At 38.1% G+C, this 19,405-nt stretch overlaps 1 long non-coding RNA gene across 3 annotated transcripts in view; it reads right to left on the reverse strand.

Moving 5' to 3' along the window:
• LOC136292053 (uncharacterized) overlaps positions 1-19,019 on the reverse strand; it is a 30,989-nt gene extending 11,970 nt beyond the window's left edge. For 2 of the 3 annotated variants that reach the window (XR_010721827.1, XR_010721825.1), the window contains exons 1-3: positions 18,834-19,019; positions 16,564-16,663; positions 8,872-9,009 (exon numbers count right to left, since the gene is read on the reverse strand). This is a non-coding gene — a long non-coding RNA (uncharacterized lncRNA). The remainder of the gene's footprint in view (positions 1-8,871; positions 9,010-16,563; positions 16,664-18,833) is intronic. The other variant, XR_010721826.1, reaches the window with a different exon arrangement.
• Positions 19,020-19,405: the final 386 nt, after the last annotated feature.

Here is a 19,405-nt window from a genome sequence, read left to right on the forward strand (position 1 = left end):
ACCTTGAGGAGACTAACAGTCAGGCCGATGGATTTATTACAGGCCTGCAACCAGGATGTGTACAAAGGACTGAACAAAGATTCTTACACTAAGTGTGTAAGTACTGTCTTAAGTCTGCAATAAACAGGTTAATTTTTCTCTCAGCTACAACCTATAAAAGTTCTTTCCAACCCAAGCCATTCTATAATGTAACTGGAATTCAAATAAAGAATAACATTGGGCTATACTAGATTCAGAATTCAAACACGAATGTGAACACAGGAACAGAATCAGACAAAAGTATCTAAAAAAATGGACCTGAAGTGCTTCATCAGAGAGCCTCAGCTTCATCATGTTTTCACTGAACCCAAGACAGGGATTTGTGGTTCCCCTGAAGGGCAGTTTCCCAATGCTATGGCAGTTATTGCCAGGTGAGGTCCCAACACTACAAGCAAACATTACTTGTTAGCAACAGGTTTAAGCATGACTACTCCACTGAGCATCTGAAAAAGCCACTTTGCTAATAAAGAGTTGAATTTAGTGTGATTTAACTCAAGCTAGACTTTGAGGAAAATATAATTTCCTGGAGGCTTGAAACCTGGCTTCTCAGGGACCTTCAGAAAGGAATTTTGGATCCCTGAGGATGATCCTTGGCTGCTGTGGTGGATGATGTGTATAATCCTTTCCATTACCTGACTGCATGCCTGCTTTTGAAGGATACAGCTGACAGAGAATGACACCTTAAAATGTCTTATGAAGATTTTCACAGGAAATAAGATTTTATTAAATCCTCAATCATAGTAAGAAACTGTCTAATTTTACTAATAGATCACCCTTCAAAGGTAAACTGGTTTATAGTCAGTTCCCAGAATTAATGGAACATTCTTATCTCTTGTTTAGGTCTACTGTGATATTCCATAGAATACTTGGAAAATTCTGCTTATGAATTTCTGATATTTCTGATTGGGCAATTTTTCCTTTGTTAATTTTCTCCATGCAACAAGTGGAGGCTGAAAGAAAAAATCAGTCTGTTATCCTAAAACATGTAAAAATTAAAGTGTCACAATAAACTAATGAGTACAGCAGCCAGATCAATTCACTCATTTATCAAGTATTTTTGCATCTCTACAGTAAGACTGCTACACTGTATTTCATTCTTTGATTAATGCTGTTCTAATAACATTTTGGAACACTACAAATCTTAGAATCACAGGATGATTTGGTTTGGAAGGAACCATAAAGATCATCTAGTTCCAACTGCCCTGCCATGAGCACAGACACCTTCCACTAGACCAGAGCCCTGTCCAACCTGGCCTTGAGCACTTCAGGGATATGACAGCCACAACTTCTCTGGGCAACTTGTTCCAGTGGTCACCATCCTTACAGTAAAAGATTTCCTCCTAATATCTAACAAGTTAGAGAAAATGTAATGCAAAGTTGTTGTGGTTTACAAATATGTCTTTTTGTGCCAGTGATGACTATTTGACAATCCCAAATATGTTACAGTAGTGGTTGTTAGTTGTCATCAAAGCAATGTACAGACCTGGGATAAAATTAAAGAAAAAAAAAGTTACAAAAATGCAGTCAACATGCCTGCTAAGGGGGGATGAAAATAGAGAATGGAGCAAGGTGGAAAGTTACAGGCATTGTTATAACAATATTTAAAATTCTAGGAGAAATTGCTGTTGTTACTCCCAGGATGGAATGTGGTCAGGTCACAATGCCCGACTTCCCACACACAATACATGCTGAGGGGCCTAAATGGAGGATGAAGTGGAAACACCAAGGTCAGGCTCTGTTGAAATTCTTGCAAAAGAGGATGCTAGTGATATCTTGTGCCTGATAAGCCACATAGCACCTGTCAAATAAGGGAGGAAAAAGATTTTTTGCTGTTGAACCAGCAACCATGGTGAGATCACAGACACCCATCCCCATTCCCAAAGGTTACCTCGGATGCAATACAGATGTTACCTACCTCCAAAGTACGACCACCTGCCACTGAACATGATATATGACTGGTCTCTCAAGTTCCACCTAAACATAAAAACTAGTATAAAAGTAAGAAAAATGGGGAGAAAATAGGGAAGACTCCATTGATGCTTCTGGCATCAGTCGACGGGCTCAACATATCTTCTCCACCATAGGGACGTCTGTGGGGTAAGAACTGTAGTCTGTGTTCAGATCCCTTAGCTCAAGCTAGGATTTTTTCATGATTAGAGCTTGTTAATATATTGCTTTGAATGGGTTTTTTCTATCTCCTTCAGATGCTATCATCTTCAATCTTCAAACCTTAACCTGAACAATTTTCTATTATATTAATAAAAAGTGCTCCATAAATTATGTGTGAGTCCTTCAAGGACTTCAAGGACTTCAAGTCCTTCAAGTTGCCAGTAGTAGATAACATCCTTGACTGTGGAGACCTGGAAGGTGATGTCCCTTATGCTGTTGGCTGTGTCCCTGAATCTTCCCTGAGGCACTGACAATTAAAGGCAATTAAAGGTGAGGAGACTTGGGAGGAGGTCTCTCTGTTTCCATGTGACCCTGAACTGCCCTCCAATCCACCTGACTTTTTAGTGAAGAGTTCCCATAACTGGACTTTAGCAGACTTGGTTGTGCACAAGTGTCTCAGCTGACTCAAGTCGTCGACAGACTAATCAAACACAAAGGGTTTGAGAAAATCACCTCTCTCACATGACAAGGTCTTTGAGTTTACATGACACAGTTCATGCAAATGTTGCAGTCACTTCCCAGAAAACAAAATAATAGCCAAGATTTAAAGAGTGAATTGGAACAAAAAAGATTGCTAAGAAGGGCTCATCCTTTATAAATAGCCAAATATGGAGCTCATATATTACTGTTTTCTTCATTGGTAGACATAATAATTCAATTTTGAGCTAAGTCTTTATTGACTCAGTTAGCTAGACTAACATATGTCTTTAATACTTTCAAGTACATCAAGATTTTCTGATATAAACTAAAGGACCCCTTATTTTCTTGTGATTTATTAATTTTCTACAAAGACAAAACATACATCACTGATATATATCACTCCTCTCTTGTAAGATGATGCAGTTCAGTTTTTGCAAAATCTATTTCTCTGACACCTAGTAAGTTAAGTGGCTACTAACTTAAAACTATGTGAAGAAAGACATGTTAAAACTCTTTGCTTTTACTGTGCATTTTTGTTCAGTATGAAAAGGGGAAAAAGAACACACTTTCATTGTCCAGAAAGCAGATGAAATTCTCATTAATTCCTCCTCCTTATATTTTAAGGTAAGTTAGAAATTTCTACTGACCTAAATCCTGAAATTCAAACCAAATGAAATTATCAAAAGAGTGAATTTTTAATGATCATGACAAACTCCTTGCATTACTATACAGAGCTGGAAAAATGCAGGATCTAAACTAACTTACAAGGATGGCAGATTTCCACTAAAAATAATGTTTTTGTTAATGGCTGATGTCAATCTTGCTTTATGACTCCAACATAGTCATGCTGCCCCAAATTGCTCAACTCCCCCCCCCCCCGTGATTTTATCATTTGCTACTATAAGAAAATATTTATTAATGATTTTAAGGGAAAATCTTATTGCTAAAGTAATCAGCAAGCATTATATAATCCAAGATAAGTCTCTCCTTCCAGAAATGCTTAAGTGTTGATAAGATGCAACATCAGGTCCACAATATACAAACATCCATCTTCAGCAAGATAACTTATTGAGTTTGTACAGAGCTGTTCTTGGAACTAACACAATTTAACATTTTCGTTAGTGATTTTGCCACAAAAAATAACTTTAACTAAATATGATGGTGCCCTAAATCAAGAAGACATAATTAATATAAGGAGGATAAAGAAGAGTTTATAACTTGCAAATGGAATCAGGATAAAATTTGGCAAAAAACATGTGCCCTGGAACTGAGAGCAGGAATTTTTGTCTTGGGCTTGGAACTCAGCAAACTAAATCCAGAAGAGAAGAAAAATCTTTGGATAATAATTGATCACACTCTATTACAGCTGTGGAAGAATCTGAGTGGAGCCCATTCTATTTCAACCAAGATATTTTGGACAGAAATAAATAAGTATTAGTGTGATTGTATTAATTGGACTATGCAGTGTGTTAGCAGAAAATTCCTGTTAGAGCAAGATCATTTCAAATTAAAAAAACCCCAATAACGTAAAACCAGAAATATCTATCTTATGACTCAGACTGGAAGACGCTGCATTAAGGCTACTAAAATAAAGCCTGAGAAGCAATATAGTTACTTTCTATAAATACACTATGAGCTCATAGGAACATATGAGAATGATTTAAGCTAAATGACTATATATGTGCACATACATACAGCAAATAGACATAAACTGGAGGGAAATGAGCCATCAAAGAAAAAGAGTTCTTGAATATCCTCCCAGTAAATCACCGCAGGCCAAGGACTGATACAGCTCAGAAATTAGGTTTGAGCAAATCGTGAAAGTAATTATGTTCTGTGGTTGACCCTCATAACATGGTGCTGTTTTCTGTGAGCAAAAGCGCTGATGGATACCGAGGTCCAATTCTTGCTGAGCTCAATTTGATGAGTAGAGAAAAGCCCAGGAACTAACCAGCACAATTCAACAAGTCTGGATAACCCACAATTCAACAAGTCTGGTGGGTGCTCATCAGTGGAGCAGTTGCTACCAGGGACATGGAAAAACCAGTGCTGAACAGGGGATGAATGGCAGTGGTTAAAATTGCTGAATACTGTCTAAAATTTGAATACAAGTCTAAAATTTCTTGCACTGAACACTTCAAAATACTGTGTAAATTAGGTTCTCAGACCTCAACTGGCTTCAGTCTTCAACTAATAACACTCAGCACCTTCTGTGAAAAACCTTCAAACAAATGTTTCATTTCCAGCTGAACAAACATTTCATTTAAGGATGCTACACTAAAGACTAAAGATTCACACTATTTTAGGTATTTATCTTGTAAAACACTATCTGTATTCCTTAAGTGTACTTTGTTTCTTGGCTGACTTTTCAGGAAAATCTTCTCAACCTCAGCATATATTATCACAACTGAAGTATCTGTACCACATATAGGCAATGCCTAATTTAACTGATGCCAGTTCTTATTTTCAATGTCAGTATAGGGAGATAAGTCTTTTCAGAAAAATCCTGTTGTAGGTGAGGTTTTTTGGTCTTTGGTTTTTAAATATAGAGAAATACTGGAGGAAACTGTTTCTCTGCTGCCTTCAGAAAGACCATGCCATGCCTTATATACATATACCTACCTCCCTCTTTTTTCCCCCCTCATATATTCATTGTCCATTCAAAACAGGCATTTCTGTAGTTCTTTCCAAATTTTAGGTCAGAATTTGTTGCATCCATTATGGTGGTTAGTGAAACCTCTCAGTTAAAATGTGATATAGAAAAGTAAACAGTTATATTTCTATTTGTGGAGGGCAGTTTAGATGGAAAATGGTCAAAAAAAAATACCTGCTCCACTGTATTTTACAGTAAAAGAAGTAATTTTTCAGAAAGTGTGTTGTTTTTTGAAAGGTGGATGCATGTCTGTGAGAAATTTTGTGTTTGTGGTGCAGTTGGAGTGGAGTCCAGGGCTGGTCATAGTCTGCATCCATCTAATCCAAGCCACATCCAGAGCCACAGATTCGGTGTGCGCAGTGACATCTGCCAGCACTGGGGGAATGCTTCTGAAAGGCATAAGGGATGTGATTACAAAGATATCACAGAAGATGTTTTATCTATTTAGAAGACGTTGCAGCTGAACAGTTGGCTGTGCATCCCTTGCTAGATGCCAGGTCCCAGAGCAGAAAGGGCTTGCAGGGTTAGCTTGCAGGGCTCAGCTGCAGAGAGCACATAAGGCACACACACACACAAAAAAATGCTGCCTGGGGAAGAAGGAAGTGATGAGGGAGGCTTCGAGAAGAGGAGATGCAGCAGTGAGTAGCATCACCACTGATGGCAAGAGGTGAGACCATGAAGGAACATCTGACTGTCACGCATATATTCTTCATTGTGCCTGAATGCTGAGGGCAGGGGGACATGGCTTGACCTAGAAGGAAGCTAACAGATAGGACCTGGAAAAGCTGTAATCTTCCTAAATAGCTTTCCTGTAATGCAGCTAAAGTTCGCACGCCTCCCATCTACAGTAGTTGCACACTGACCAAGCTAACCAAGTTGTTTCAGCCTTACTGTCCATAAAAAAAATTCTCTGACAATATTCAAACCCAAGCCAACTTCTGACTGTTCAGGTAAAGTGTTTTTCTGGGCAAACAGAGACCACAGAAGGACTTTGCAGGAGTTTTGAGAGGATTTAGTAGTACTCACTCTCTTGTCCATGTCATCACCTGAGCAGTTTTTTGTTCTGTGGTTTTTTTTTTTTTTTTTTCCCTTGGCAATATCTTTAGACCTCTTGAAATCTGCACTCTGCTTGGGACTGAGCATGTAGGTCCAAAAAGCACTCATGACCTGACTATCTGCAGTGGCCAGACTACCCACAATTACCACAATCACCAAAAGGGATACAACTAAAGAAGTTAAATCCAAATCTCAGAAACATAGCAAAAATATATTATGAATTTATATGTAATATATCATTATATGTTGGTACATATTACATGAAACCCATCTCAATATCAGTTCCCCAATTTCTCCTGCCTTCCACAAATGATAATATCTCTAGACAGAGTTCCTTAGCCTTCTCAAGAATGATAATGTAGAACAATCCTACATTGCTCCTTTTCTACACTGACTTTTTCTCCTCAGGAAAAAAGCCTGTCCTTGGTCAAAATTATCAAATAAATTACATTGGTTGGATTTGACCTTGTGTGCTAATAATTAAGAATTTGGATTCTCTTTTGATAAAGTTTCTTTGCAGCAATGAAAATGTAGGACTGCAACAATTAACTCTTGGCTGCAAGTCACTTTCTGTAATAAAACGTGGACTTATTTTGCCTCTCTGGTTGGCCTAATTAATTCGTTGTTTAAAAAAAACACTTAATTATAATTAAAATTGTATGTTACCTGTACCAATAAATCAAACTGGCTAAATTTCTTTGGTTGTTCCATTTGAACATCTAGTTAATATAACTGGTTAGAAACTTCTCCATGCGTACTTGTGCAAATGTGGTTTTAGCTAATTTCTAGTTTGCATGATTTTAGTTGAAGTAAATCTATGCTGTCTCGACTTTCTTTCCCACATGACTCCAGTATGGATGGTTTTGACCAGCACTGTCCCAACCTGTGTAATTTATACATCTGTAGTATATTTTCTCTGTATGCAGGCCAAGTTCCTGTGTAGATGGATCTCTGCCAAAGAACTTTTCCAGTCCTTCTTGTTTGATCACTCAAGACATAATTCTAGTATCAATTCACTTCTTATTACAACTACTGAGAGGAACCAAACACAAATTTGTTAAAAACTATCCTCTGAAAGTATAACAAAATCATCCTTCTATTTATTGTTTTGGTTTTATGCCTTTGTTAGTATTATAAATTTGCAATTAAATGTAATTTGTCAAGCTATTTCTTGGTGCTAGAGGAAGAAATCTTATCCATTTCTTTGCTTCCTTTTGATTTCTTGCAAAGGGATTAATGGCTTTTGAAATATTTTAATTAAACCTGAATATATGGAATGTAAAATGGTAATTTGTTTCAGGCAATTCTGCACAGACAGTTTTAAATGTACTGCCCAAAATAATCAGTTAAAAGATTCTTTAAAAATTGCTTTTAAAATGAAATATGAATGATAATGCAAGTCTAGACTCTAAAGTCATCTCACCTTTAGATTTTGTCCATTTGGGAGAAAAAGTATTAAACTGATTGACTTTTTGAAAAGCAACAGAACTACTACCTTGGATTTGCTTTAGCCTGAGATTTTGTGTGCTTTGATTTCACCTTGGGCCCACTTAAATAGTGTGGAGACAATGTTTAATGACCAAAATGCACAAAGAATTTAATCAAAAATATGGTTGAAAAGGACATCAAATTACTTCAGCCTTAGGGCTTGGTCATAATGTGTTTTTCAGTAGTTTATTCAGAGGGACATATTGCATTTAATTGGCTGATTTGAAACAAGATTTAAGTGCTGTTGGTGCCTACCTTTTTAGGATTCTGCTGTAACTCCCATAGTACTGGAATCAGTAGCTCACACTGAAGCTCATTTTTGTAGGTTGTAACACTTGTTATGAGAGTAATCAAACCACTTACAATTTCATGTGTCACCCACAAGGAAGGAGAAAGGCAACTAACATGATGCTGACATCATGTTCCAGGGTAGTCACTACATGAATCATTAGATGAAGAGAGAGAGGCGATTTGTATCTGAAGATATATATTTACTATGTGACTCCTTTCCCCATCTCCAGAGCCAAGCACTGCATTCCAATCCTAATTGCCTTGCTGTGTTTTATCAACCCCTTTTGCCAAATCTCTGAAGCTCCTCTGGGGTTTTTTGTGTGGCTCAAGATGATGAGATACAGCAGATGTCTTTCCTGTGAGATTTCTGGTGTCTTTCGACTGGCCCAGGAGTTCTGAGCCCAGATAAGCCTGTTTTGGTCACCATGTCCTACCATCCTTTCGGCCTCTGTGAAGGACCAGACACAAGCATGTTTTGTCTCAAACATTCTCACTGTTACAACAGGAAAGGTGATTGGAAGAGAGGATCCCTGGGAGGTGGGGCAGACCTGTTCTGAATCAACATCCTGCTCCACCCTGGGACTCATGCTCAGTCCACCTGCTTCTCTACTCGCTTCCTGGAGAAAGGCTCAAAGGGGCACGTCTGAGCACGTGCAAAAAAAACCCAGCAAGAAGAATCTAGTTTGCACAAGAGATATACAGGAAGTCATCTGTAAATGGAAGTGGATCAGGCCCCCTTGTGCTCTTTTTCTTACCTTTTTCTTTCACTCTTATTGTTTTCCCCAGCTCTGGACCATCCATGTGACAGGACCAATGCAGCATCTAAGAACTGGTGATATCCTTTGTTCTCTTTCTCTCTCTTCTGCCTTTATTTCTGTCCTTCCTTGCTTTGCCTGTGGAAAGAAAAACCATCATATTCTATCCCAGACTCCATACTGAAGTTCATTGCTAGAGTGGGGAGCTTGTGGAAGTGTGTTGTGGTTTATTCCAATACCTTTGAAAAGTGGTGTTGTGGCTTATGCCAGCACCTTTGAGAAGTGGTGTACTGTGGCTTCTTATCCAGCAGCTCCAAATACTGTGTTGTGGGAGTTGAGAGCTTATTAAAGTGTACAGTAGAAATTAAGGGCATATTAGCCACTGCTTTTGAGAAGTGTTAAAATTTAAGGGCTTGTTAACCAATACCTTATGTGTTTAAATAGTGGGCTGGTTGCTGAATCTAAGGCAATGATATAATAAAAGCATAAGAGTTCTTTGACACATAATCTTTGTGCAGCCTGAGGAGGATTTAGAACATCATGACCCATACCAGTGGGTCGTGACAGCCTCCAAAGCAGTCCTTCTGCAGCATGTGAGACTTTATTGAGTTCTCAAATAGCTATTTCCTATTTCATGATCCTCCTGAACACCAGTATCAGCAGCATTGAGTGGCCCTGGAACAGGCTTTTCCAGGAAAACAGGATTACTTTCATTAGCCATCCTCATCTGAGCTTCAGGGTGGCATTTGGAAAATCCATGATATCCTACCTGTCACTAAGAAGGCTACAGAACTGCTGCAGTGGTTTATAGAACTTGTTCTTTATGGGTATTTCTTTTCCAACCTATTGTACTGCTGGTGCAGTTTTCCAGCCTTACGAATTCACAGCAGAATTACAAGCCACATTTTTCATGATATGACACATGAAGAATGATCCACATGTCTGCAAAAGAAGGCATGTAAGTTCCTATGTAGAAGCAGAATCTTTGATTTCAAATATAATTCACAAGAACTCTTGTGTGCTTAGTCATTCTTATGCCTTTCCTACTTGGAAGCAAAACACACAGGGGTCAGATTCAGTCACAGCTCAAGATAATATTACTCAGATTAGTTCACTGTGGTTACATTAGTGTGAACACTTTTTGACATCTCAAGACAAAAGCTTGTAGTACAGATTATTTCAAGTGATAAACCCCACAGTACTGCTGTGTGGCATGCAGAAACAGCTCTATCTCTGCTGCAGCCACTCACCCTCCAGAAACTTTTCCCTTGCTGGAGAGATCCATGCAATTTCCCCATTCAGGTGCAAGTTTATCCCTCTTGGCAAGCCAGAAAACCTTCCTCCTCTGGGACATTGAAGGCAGTTTGAAACAAGAGAATCCTTTCTTTTCCTTTGTTTCAATGATAATATATTCCTTCAGGACAAGAGGAAGGCAGTTTCCCTGTGGCCCCACTAGCACACATCTTGTCCCATCGGCTGCACACAGAGACAGAAGGGGATTTCTTCCCTCTTGATGCAGCACCAGCTGAACACAAGGGCCGTGCTATTAGCTGATTTCTCTTTTCCACAGATCCTCTTTTACTGTTAAGTCTTCCCTGGGGTCTTACCAAGGAGCATTCTGGAGTTACCGTTTTTTTGACAAAAAAAAAAAAATTGCATTCACAGAGATAACAGATATTCATATAAACACAGACTTCCAGATATCTTTGGATGTCACAGAAAATGGAATTCCTTCCTTTCTTGGCCTGCCTCCAAGCTTGAAAATAGTTTCCAGAAAAAGGAAGTTTTTGGTTATTCTACAAACTTGTAAGATCCTACTACCAAGTAAAATGGACAAAAACTCTACTTCAGAAAGTACGAGATCATATTTTTAAAATTTTACTGTAATAGTCATTGATGAGAATTTTAGAATTGGTCATCTATACAGAATTGTCTTCATATACTGAGCAGTAAGGCTCACCTACATTAGGATGCCAAAGTATGCCCTTGGAAATGATGTGCCAAGAAGTAGCCCAAGTTTCTAGACAAGGCAGAGGGGATTGCAAGGAGCCATTTGGTCCCCTTGGGCTGTGCTACACTCGCAGTATATTGACCCTTCTGATCAATTCAGCGTGGTCAATACTGAAATACAGCTCGTACTTTCCTTGAGTGGTTGTGATACAAAGCTCCAAATAATACATACTCACCAGTGCCTAAATTTCTCTGATTTCCCAGTTTTTATTTTCTCTCCACTCCTTTGTAGCAGCAGCTGCATTTGCTTCAAAGGCTCCAAGGAAAAGACTGTTCACAAAAAGTCTAGTCTTGCAGTGAGACCTGCAGCAGTTCTAACACCCCATAGAGTCCCACCATTGTCTGACCTGTGGATGGCTTTACTTGTGGTCAAATATCTTGGGTTAAATTAGGTAATAGGCACTTTAGTTATGTTAAACCAGATGGGTATTGGATAATATCCATACTGTGGTTGCTGTAAGGGTAAAAACTTTACAGTAACAGTAACAAGCTACAACTTCCAGGTCTACAGTTTCCAAGTTTCCTGGGATATTCTTTATTCTTCATGATTTCATCATCCTCTAAAAGCTTTTTATGATAACTGCAAGTAAAATTGAACTTTTTGTCACAGATCCTGTACACTTTGCTATACTTAGTTCTTAGTGATATTTGAAGACAGAATTTGGTGCAATATATCCTTTCTGCTTTTCCCCTTTTGTATTGGTAATATGCTGGATAGTCTTTGGTTTAATGCTAATGTAAAAAGAATCCAAAATCTAACAAACATCTCTGTTTATATTTTAAATAAACAGGGTATGAAGAGAAACTTCTCTATATTGACAATTTTAAGCAATGCCAGTTGTGGTGGTCTGGTGCAGAAGTAGATGTGAAATGCTTGAAGGCCTGCTTTCTGCAACTGTAGTTTAATATTAGTGGTCAAATATGAATTTTGTGATCTAAATCTAAAATAACTTATCTCAAGCTTTAAAGGCCTTAGGAAAAGACCATGACTAGTAGTGAAAACAATGAAATTTTACTTTTTTTTTCATAGAGGAATCAGGTGGAAATCTTTAAATTTTTTTTTTTTTTTGGTCTTCTTCAGGCTTCAGTCTTTAAAGATTTTTTCCTTCTGTTGCACAATGCTGCAGCATTTGGACAAGATTGTATGCCTGGCGGGAAATTTGTTGACTTCTTTATACATCTAACTGAATAAGGATACAGTTTAATACTTTACAATTTAATACATTGCTCAAATTTTACTTCCATCTTGGTCCTAAATTCTTTATAAAATAATCAAAATAATAGCATCTGGGTGTGCCAAGATAAGGTTCCAAAACATGAGGGTTTTTTTCCCTAAAAACACGAGTGCAGATACATGCCTTGTTTTACATGCCTTGTTTTCTCATGCAATTACAGATTGAGTGCTGTGTGTATAAAAGCCTGACAATCTCCCTTGATTGTATGGCTTTCACTATTCAGTTGACACTCATTATTTGCTTTCCATTACAGAAAAGGACACTTGTCTCATTTTGAATACCAGAAGAAATATGCCCACAGACTCTTGAATTTGTGTTAGCCTTTAGAAAGGATTTATCACTCATGCCAATGGAACAATCTCAGAGCCTGGATGAACAGAAATCTCAATGCCCACTGCAAATGTACCTCCTATTAAAACTAGTTCACTTGTGAATTCTTGTTCACAAGCAAGTTAATAGCGCAAAAACTGTGGAAACTTGCAGCTCAAGATAAAACTGAGTGTCAAATACCAAACTGATTAAATTGCACTGAGTGCCAATGATCCAGTTTAGCAATCAGTCAGAAGCAAGGAAATGAGGCTTTAATCCTGGTCTCAACCTGTTACCTTTCAGTAGACAGACCAGTGCCAGAACAGGCAGGAGCATCTGTGAGAAAACAGTGCCTCAGAGCTGTCACAGCAGTGATGTCAGCCCTGGCCTCGGGGACAAGACTGTCCCCTCTCTAGCTCTTTCCAGGGGAGGAGAGAACCACTCCTCCTCAACAGCCCACCTCCTCAAATCTGTCCCTCCTTTCTCTCAAGATAGAAGGATACCAGAAGCAAGAACCACTGGTGTACTTCTGTTGCATTCCATACAATAATGTAGGAACCACTTGATGTCAGAAAAAGTTGTATTGTATTATGTCTCCTTGCAAGCTACTAGGCATCCATCAGGATGGTACAGCTTCACAGCAGATTAAAGCATACTAGTGGCTTTGCAATTTAGGCCCCAGGCTTATAATAGCCTTATCACAGGCTGAAATCACAGGAGTGTCAACTCTTCCTTCTGGAAAGAGAAAATTAGTATTATGCAGGCGGTTTTCATGCTCATTTCAACAGGATGTAGCTTTAAAAATAAAGGGTGTTTTTATGTGTGTTATTCCAAAGTACTTTCTTTAAAAGGGAAGGAGATTGGTTTTGTTTTCACCTCCTACTTGCTTTGAAAGCTGAGCTGAACAAATAATTGGGAAACCTAAAGCAACCCTAAATCAATCCCCCAAATTCCCTATGTATATACATGTTTATACACAGATATGTGCCTGCATGATATTGTATTAACACTCCATAAGAATAAATTATTGTTCCTTATATTGAGTAGAATATACAAGACTTCAATAAAATACTTCCAGGCTTCAAAACAATTCTTCAAGGCTTCAACACTCTTGCAGAGCGCAATTCATTTGGGATCAAGTCCACAAGAGTGCAGAAGGCCTTGCAGATACTCCACTTACCGAGTTGCAATCCTGTGCAGGAGTCAAAGTGGACATTCAAACATTGCATGCTTTGCCCTAAAACCAGTTACACTCTCTATGCTCAACTTCCCATTAATAGATCCCTTGACAAGGTCCCAGCCACAGCTCTTAGATACGCGAAAGCAGAAGTGGGAGACGTCAGAAAGTCTGAGCTGAGTTTGTAGGGGCTTATCCATCTGGCAGGCAGCCTCACTCTAATGGTAAATCATCTCACATTTGGCCAGCAACCTCGGGGGCAAGATGCCAAAGCACAGAGGATATTTCCCCAGCAGCAGATAAGCTGATGACTGTTCATAGTCAGCTCTTCAGTTGTTTCATGTCTTATGAGAAGAGCTCCCACAGCTGCCTTGTCCTCCTAGAAGCTAGATGGTTGACTGACACTCCATTATGTTGCAGGAGAATTAATTACAGTTTCCTGGCATAGAGGTTTTTGTTGCTGAAAAGTGAAATGTGCTTATGTGTTGTCCTCTCTTTTTATCTTCAAATTTTAAGACAAAGTTGTACTGCCTGGTCAGCCCTACAAATCTCTTTCTTTGGGATCTACCATTCTTCATGCTCATCTTGCACAAGAAGCACTTTGAACAGTATTGTTGAATTGTTGCTTAAATAAAGGAGTTATGGACTGGAGTTCTAGTTACCCACAAACATACGAAACATTACTGCAATATATAAGTGGAGGAATTTCCAGTCTCTCATTTATTCTTACATAAAAAATGTCACTTCTTTAAGGTTGCAAGTCAGAATTTAAAGGGCTGAAACTAATATCCAAACACTATTTTCCTTTGACTCTGAAATTATGTGTGATCTGTAATGCATTGAAGGTGTCATGACATGAAATTTTACACCACTTACAGGGCTGCCACACATTATTCATTAAAGGCTGAAGTTTCTAATAGCAGGAGTATGTGCACTGTTCTCATCTTTTCTAATGACACTAACTGTCTGAGGGCAGTACGGCATCTTCATGGGGCAAATTTTCATATATCTTTGCAGTTTAAGGGCCTAATTAATTGTACAAATTTCTAAGTCCATAAATACAAAGGACAGGATCTTCTGATGACTTCTTACAGCAACCATAGAGCATCATCAAGATCTGCTTGTGTCACTTGACTAGATTCATCCCAGCTCCCCTGTGTTGAGAGACCCCTGAGTACATCTCTGATGAAGGTCTCCTGACCTTTTGCAGGATGAGATACACAGCTGCTGGCAGAGTTTATATTCTACAAGAATAGAACTCTGTGGGGCAAATCAAACCTCTCGTCAAATATCAGCAACTTCTCACCACCTCCTGTATAAATTACTATGACTCTGTGTGTTAAAATTGCTCTCTATAGGGTTTGGATAAGTTTGTTATACACAAACACATCCTAAAGAGTAAAGATGGTGATAGTAATTAATTTCCCATTGGCTAATATACTCTTTGCAGATCACAACGTGATAAAAATACATAAAAGTATTCCAAACTCTTTAAAATACTAATATTGACTTTCTACAAATGCATTCTGTCTCTCAGTATTGGTTATTAACCATTTTTGTTACTTTCTGCATTGTTTTATAAAAGGTTATGCCCCAAACGATCTCTCACTTGTCAGGAAACTCTTATTAATTAAAATATTAAAGAGTGAAAATTTCTCAGAAAATAGCTATCTCACTACTTATGCAGGACTGCTTTAGATTACATTAGATTACAAGTTGCAAATAGTTGATAAACTGTGCCAGCATCACTAAACCAGTTCACCAACACTAATCAAACAAAACTCTCATATATAAGCATGTACTGTTGATAGGTGTAATTCCTGGAATAGATTCAGAAAAAAATCATTAATGTGTCAGGTATTTAGAAATAGCAGAGAAGAGTGTTTGATTCTAATTCCAGGTTCCTGAGCAAGAAACAAATAAGAAAGTGCTGATTTCAGTTAAAATATAGCAACTTTATTACATTCCACTACCTCAGTACATTTGTAATTATTTTGGGGAAAATCAACAGTGTTCCAAGAATAATGCAAATTTACATAAAAATTTGCATTCAAGGGTTTTGAGCATGACAGACCTCAATAACAGTTACCGTACTGTACTCAGTTTTACACACTGTTTGCTAATATTTCTATTTGTGATTGCTGTTGAAGTGATCAGTCAAACCCAAACAATAGGAGTGCTGTCCAAGAGCAGGGCAAAAGAAGTCCCCTGCCCAGAAGGTCATGCTACCAGCAGATCTGATCTAAAAAAGACAAGAGAGGCAGGAGCTCAGCCATCATCCTGCAACAGAAAAACCAACAGTAAAAGCAATTTGCTCAAAGCTCAGAGCACACTGGGGATCTTCTTCCTCTGCCTTGGACTTGAGCTGTAGGATTACGTTTTCTGTGGTGAGAGAATGAGCTCTGACAGCCTAAACCTGAATAATCCTGGCCCCAGGAGTCACTTATGTGATTGAAAACAATTGAGAGTACAGCATCATGGTTTTTTATCTCTCTCTCTCTCTCTCTCTTTTTTTTTTTTTTTTCTTGAGTTGTTCTGCGGTTAAACAAAATGTTTGCCCTGCTCCAGCAGTAAAGAGCACACATGAGTTTCTGCCATGACATCTTGTCTAGCCAGCTGAGATGCTTTGGGAAAACACCTGTGATGGAAGTACATGTTGTGCTTATGAGCTTTGCCAAAGTAAACCTTAAATCCATGTGAACACTGCACTGCTCAGTCTTTCCTTCTTTCCCTTCTTTCCCATCTACCAGATCACTTTTCTGCAAATTATGGAATAAAAAGTAAAGATGCACTTAACCTCAATGCAGCCTGTAGGCAGGACTTGCTCACTCACCAAAAAAAAAAAAAAATAGAATAAACATCCTGTTATTCTTTTGCTGGTTAGCAAAAATGGAAACAGCTTGAGCACAGGCTGGTGGCAATGAGCCAGGACTGTGATATTCTGCAACTGGAAATACTCACTTCTGATGTTCTGAACTTTAATAACTCTCATTATTGCTGTGTGGTGGCAGCTCCTTGGGCAACTGCTGAGCTTTACAGAGCACATTCTTCTTGTCTGGGGCTGTCATGGGAAAAAAGTGCTTTTAAGTGAAGGCTTCAAAAGAAGACAAAGAACTGTCCTTTCCCTACCATGAAAGACTCTAAGGATGGTAAATTAAAAATAATAAAAATAGAGCATGCTCTGTTTCCAGACACTACAGTACCACTCTGTACAACACTGACATGAGGAGATGATGATGTCCAATTTTGCCATTCCTTTGGAAATAATCTGCCATAAAACAGTATCTTAAACTCTTCTGCATGCCAAACAAGCACCTACATCCAAAGCTAACAGCTATGGTCCCCAAAAAATGGAAGTCATGAGTTGGCTTAGGGCATTTATATTACATTTAAGGTAATGACAAAACCAAGAGATGTACCAAAGGTCTTGAGGACAGATTCCAGTCATACTAAGCTGGCAGGAAAATAAGAGGCTTAAATTTACATATTAATAAAGGAGAAGTTTGCGCATGAGGGAGCCTAGTGTGTGTAGCAGGAAGGGAGATGTAATTGGTGGTAATTTTTAACTGATTGAAGAAAAGAAGGAAAAAAATTATAAGTGGGGAAGCAAATACTATCTACATAAAAGTGTCAGTATCAGAGATTTTAAGAAGAAATGTGAATGTGAGAGTAAGTATGAAGAAGTGGAGAGTAATACAGGTTTTCAGTCAGTATTGAAAAAATCCCGGTTTGCTTTTTCTGTTACCTCTCTTCCAAGTAAATAGTGGCTGGAAGCAAATTGATACACGTATGTTCTGAGGACATTTCCTCTCTCATTACCAGTATTTTTTGTTATAAGTTTCATGTAAGGCTCAAGACTGAAAATTTTCATTCTAAAAGAAATTTGGTTCCAGCTTCAAGATTCTCAGTTTCTTTGTAAATAAGATAAAATTAAAATAAATATAAATTTAATTGGCTCCTTTTATTTGTGATAAGTGCTCTACCAAATAAAAAAATAGGAAGATGTGAAGGCGTCTGAAATAAATAAACCCTTTTTCATTTTTTTGTAAAGGGGATCCAGTTAGGATTCTCTCATGGCTGTAGCCCTCGCATTTTAGTGCATTTTAGGTTGCATTTTAGTGATGACATAGGTCTAGAGGCTTTTGCTCTGACCACGTCAGTCTGCTCATCTATTGCACCGTATTACTTGCTAAAGCAAATTTTATATAAACCCCAGACTTTCGGAACAAACAACATACAGGTCTGGAAAATGATCAAATTATCCCAATCAAGCTTCAGACTAAATTTGAGTCTGGAGTTTTGTATACTGTATACAAAGTGAAGTGCTACTTTTTTATCAAACAGTGAGTGTCTCAAAAGATGTGCTGCTATTTGCATTTTCATTACCACAGGATCTAATTCAAAGCTCAATAAACTCACTAAAGGAATTCATTCTCTGGTCTGCAGTGTCCTTCCTTTCAGGTCGTAATTATTTGTATACTTGGGTAGGAATGACCTAACCAACGCATTATGTTTCAGGAGAAAATAATCAAGTCTTTTCCATTTGTGAACAAATTAATGTCTGCCCCCCCCCCCCCCCTCTGATACCAGTAAGGTATCTTTCAAATGGTACAAGAATTCACAAAAAAAGCAAGTTTTTGTTCCCCATACACTCAAAGCTGTAAAGCTCGGATCACCCTCAATGCCTGATACAAGTTGGAAAACAGTTATCATGGTACATGTGATGAAGTCCTACATTTGTCATTCCATTAATAATACCTTGTGCATGTGCATGACCTCATGAAAAAGTAATAGAAGATAGTTTACCAAAGGAAAATTAAATGGATTTTTAAAAATTTATTTTGGTTATTCTTTACAAACCTTGCATCACTATATCAAAAACCTCAGCCGGTAAAGCCAGTTCAGTATGAAGGAGCAAGTGGAGTTTTGTGCCTGAGGAATGGTTATAATTATGACCAAAGATGAATTTTCACATTTATAAGCAAATTTATATGTGCAATCATACTCCTTCTATTATGCAATTGTATTTTTTCTAATGACACAAACAGACTCAGTCTCGGCAAAACATGATCCCGGATCTTTGCAGGAATATTCTAAGACATTACCTTTGATTTCAGTATAGTTGGTGCTGAAAATTTCATCACCACTGAAAAATGTCTTTATTTATTACATTAAAAACAACTAAGTGAAAATACCATTTGAAAATAACACAAGACTTTTAGTCTGCATACCTTTCTTTCTGCCACGGAAGATCTTGCAGGGTCGTGTTATAGCCACAGTCGCTGACATGCTTCAAAGGCTACCAGCATTAATTTGGCAGCAACAGCCAACCATCGTGCCAAAGCTGGCTACAAATTCTTGTATTTCTGCTGCATTGTTTAAAGAAATGTAACTGAATGGTGAAAAAGAGCGATTCTTCTTGGAGGGATTTTAAATTGCAGCTACACATCGGCAGTTATTGCCAAATAACTTTCAGGCAGCCCCTCCCCTGGGGGCGCAGGACATTTATCATTACCCTTGCAAAAAAAGCCTGAGCATGCAAAATGCCAACAAAAACCTAAACAAAGGAAGATGAAAAATTAGCGTTAAAGGCAACAGGTTTAAGTTATGGAAATGTGTATACTTTGTTTTGATTTTGGTGATGATAAAATGTGTGTTTAAGAGACTACGCTTGCAAATAATAATGACAATGAACGAATGAAGCACCAAGCATAAGTGCCAAAGAAACAAAATAATGATATTCAACAGGGGTGAATGGTTCAGGAGGAAAGAAATCTGCTCGAAAGAGGAAGAGATGCAATGG

The sequence above is a fragment of the Chamaea fasciata genome, unplaced genomic scaffold (genome assembly GCF_029207755.1).
Source record: "Chamaea fasciata isolate MVZ Bird 193981 ecotype frontalis unplaced genomic scaffold, bChaFas1.0.hap1 SCAF_7, whole genome shotgun sequence".
NCBI lineage: Eukaryota > Metazoa > Chordata > Aves > Passeriformes > Sylviidae > Chamaea > Chamaea fasciata.